This window comes from Chiloscyllium plagiosum, chromosome 43 (assembly GCF_004010195.1).
Source record: "Chiloscyllium plagiosum isolate BGI_BamShark_2017 chromosome 43, ASM401019v2, whole genome shotgun sequence".
In the NCBI taxonomy this organism is placed as follows: domain Eukaryota; kingdom Metazoa; phylum Chordata; class Chondrichthyes; order Orectolobiformes; family Hemiscylliidae; genus Chiloscyllium; species Chiloscyllium plagiosum.
In genome coordinates this window covers 1805976-1809597 of record NC_057752.1, presented here as the reverse complement: position 1 = coordinate 1809597, position 3622 = coordinate 1805976, and positions in this window count along the sequence as shown.

Below are 3622 nucleotides of genomic sequence, written 5' to 3'. Positions count from 1 at the left end.
CACCACCATTCACGACTGGATGTGGCAGGACTGCAGAGCTTAGATCTGATCTGTTGGTTGTGGGATTGCTTAGCTCTGTCCATCACTTGCTGCTTATGCTGTTTGGCTTGCAAGTAGTCCTGTTTGGTAGCTTCACCAGGTTGACACCTCAACCTCAGGTACACCTGGTGCTGCTCCTGGCATGCACTCCCGCACTCTCCATTGAACCAGGGTTGATCCCCTGGCTTGATGGTAATGGTTGAGTGGGGGATATGCCAGAATGTGAGGGTATAGATTGTGCTGGAGTATAATTGTGCTGCTGTTGGTGGCCCACAGTGCCTCATGGATGCCCAGCCTTGAGCTGCAAATCTGTTTGAAGTCTGTCCCATTTAGCATGGTGATAGTTCCACACAACAGGATGGAGGTTACTCTCAATGTGAAGGCAGGACTTTGTCTCCACAACGACTATGCAGTCGTCACTGTTACCAATACTGTCATGGAGAGATGTATCTGCAGCCGGCAGATTGGTAAGGACATGGTCCAGTATGTGTTTCCCTCTTGCTGATTCCCTCACCACCTGCTGCAGACCCAGTCTAGCAACTGTGTCCTTTAGGACCCAGCAAGCTCGATCTGTAGTGCTACTGCAAAGCCATTCTTGGTAGTGGACATTGAAATCCCCCCACCCAGAATACAGCTTGTACCCTTGCCACCCACTGTGCTTCCTCTAAGTGTTGTTCAACATGGAGGAATATTGATTCATCCGCTGAGGGATAGCGTTATGTGGTAATCAGCAGGAGGTTTCCTTACCCATGTTTCTCTTGAAGTCATGAGCCTTCATGGGGTCCGGAGTCTATGTTGAGGATTCCCAGGGCAACTTCCTCCCAACTGTATCCCACTGTGCCACCACCTCTGCTGGGTCTGTCCTGCCAGTGGGACAGGACATATCCAGCGATGATGATGGTACTGTCTGGGACATTGTCTGTAAGGTCTGATTCCGTGAGTATGGCTCTGTTAAGCTGTTGCTTGACTAGTCTGTGAGACGGCTCTCTCAATTTCGGCAGTAGCCCCCAGATGTTAGAAAGGAGGATTTTGCAGGGTCGACAGGGCTGTTTGTGCCACTGTCTTTTCCAGTTCCAAGGTTGATGCCAGGTGATCCGTCTGGATCCATTTCCTTGAGACTTCGTAGCGATTGATATGACTGAGTGGCTTGCTAGGCCATTTCAGAGCGCAGTTGAGAGTTAACCACATTACTGTGGGTCTGGAGTCATGTGTAGGCCCAGACCAGGTAACTATGGCAGATTTCCTTCCCTGAAGGAGATGAGTGAACCAGATGGGTTTTTCAACAATTGACAGTGGATTCATGGTCACCATTTAGCTCTTAATTCCAGATTTCTTGTTTGATTGAATTCAAATTCCACCATCTGCGTTGGCAGGATTTGAATCCAGGTCCCCAGAACTTTAGCTAGGTTTCTGGATTACTAGTCTCGCAATAACACTACCAGTCTATTGCCTCCCCCATAACTGCCCTCTGACATGGCCTAGCAAGCCAGTTGCAACAGTTACTGGCTACAGCAGGTGGACTGCAGCAGTTCAAGAAGGCAGCTCACAACCACTTTCTCAAGGGGCAACTACGGACGGGGCAATAAATTCTGGGCCCAACCAGCAACACTCACATCCCGACTTCAATCTATCCACCTCACTGAAGTTTCTCATCCCTGGAACCATTCTGGTAAATCCCTTCAGCCCTCTCTCTCCAATGTGTTCACATCTTTCCTATAGTGTGGGGCCCACAAATGGACACAACCCTCCAGCTGAGGTTTAACAAGGGTCTTGTACAAGTTCAACATCACCTCCCTGCTCTTGTTCTCTATGTCCCTATTAATAAAGCTGAGGACACTGTGTGCTTTATTATCTGCTCTCTCCACCTGTTCTGCCACCTTCAATGATCTGTACTCAGATAGACCCAGCTCCCTCTGCTCCTGCACCCCCTTTAGAATTGTCCCCCTGATTTTAGATTGTCTTTCAATGTTCTTCCAACTAAAGTGCATCACCTCACACTTCACTGCATTAAACCTCATCTGTCACCTCTCCACCCACTTGTCAATGTCCTGTTGTTAAGTTCCAATGACAGTCTCTCCTTTCGAACAGCTAAGCTTTGAGCCCTGTTTTCTGAGTTCTGAGCCGTGTCTACATCCCTGCCAATAAGCAGAGAATTCGACGGGCAAGCCTTCTAGATTTTCAGAGCAATCTCTCCTGAAGAAAAGGGAACATTCCAGCCACATCTTGAAACAAGAGAAGGGAAAAGCCTGTGAACTACAGCCAGATCTACCAGCCATGACCTGGGAGTATACTCTTATGCGTGACAGTTTGAGCGCATTGTAGTTTTAATCTGTAATTGTGCATGTGGATTTTGATGTGCTGCAGTTTGGAGACAGATATTAACCTTTGAATGTTTTTTCAACCCAAAATGGTTTCAGAACGATAACCCAGATCTCTTTCTTTGTTGAAAATCATCAGCAAAAAAGAAGTGTGGCTATTCCTTTCTAGTCAGCATGCTAACATCCACTGGATCAGCAAGTCCTTCCTTTCAAATTTTAAAACACCCCCTTCACAATCTAACAAGAAAAGAGTGGGAAATTACCCCACCTCTCCTCAACTGGGTGCTCCACTTTGCAATCCAATTTCACCAGTTACGTTCGAAAGGTTACACTTTTTTCCCTAGTTTTTTTATTTCCATGAATTGGAGTGTGGTATAAAGTGGTCCTCACTGGAATGTATTCTGGTGAATCTGAGGGTTAACATCTCTCTCTTACGGCCTACTCACCTTGGTGCCATCCTGTAAGCCCTGCTACCTCGCTTTTGACTTGCAGAGAAAATGGCTGTCTCACCTGAAGTCTTTCAAGTGATTCCTGTGTGCCAACTTGCAGCCTTTCTGATCTCAAGCCTGCCACAGATGGCAGAAATACCTATCCTACAGCAAGTTCTCAGACTTGACAAGCCCAAACAGGCCTCTCAGTATCGGCTGACACAGGGCCATATCTGCTGTACTTGTGTTGAATTCATTTGGCTTTTCATAAAAGAATATTTGAATTGAATTGAATTGAATTGAATTAAATTTATTGTCATGTGTACCAAGGGACAGTGAAAAGCTTTGTCTTGCGAGCAATACAGGCAGGTCACAGAGTTAAGTAGGAAAGTAAATAATAGGTAAATGGCGGCAAAAACACAGGTACAGGTAAACGTTAAGAGTTTGTGAGTCCATTCAGTATTCTAATGACAGTAAGGTAGTAACTGTTTCGAAACTGGCTGGTGTGTGTGTTCAGGCTTCTGTACCTTCTCCCCGATGGTAGAGGTTGTAGAAAAACATTACCAGGGTGGGATGGATCTTTGAGAATGCTGGCGGCCTTTCCTTGACAGCGGGCCTGGTAGATGAATTCTATAGATGGGAGGTTGGCCTTTGTGATTGTCTGGGCCGGGTTCACCACTCTCTGTAACCGTCTCCGATCTTGAATGGTACAGTTGCCATACCAGGTAGTGATACATACAGACAGAATGCTCTCGATGCCGTACCTATAAAAGTTGGCGAGGGTATTCACCGTCATGCCAAATTTCCTCAGCTGCCTGAGGAAGAAGAGACGTTGTT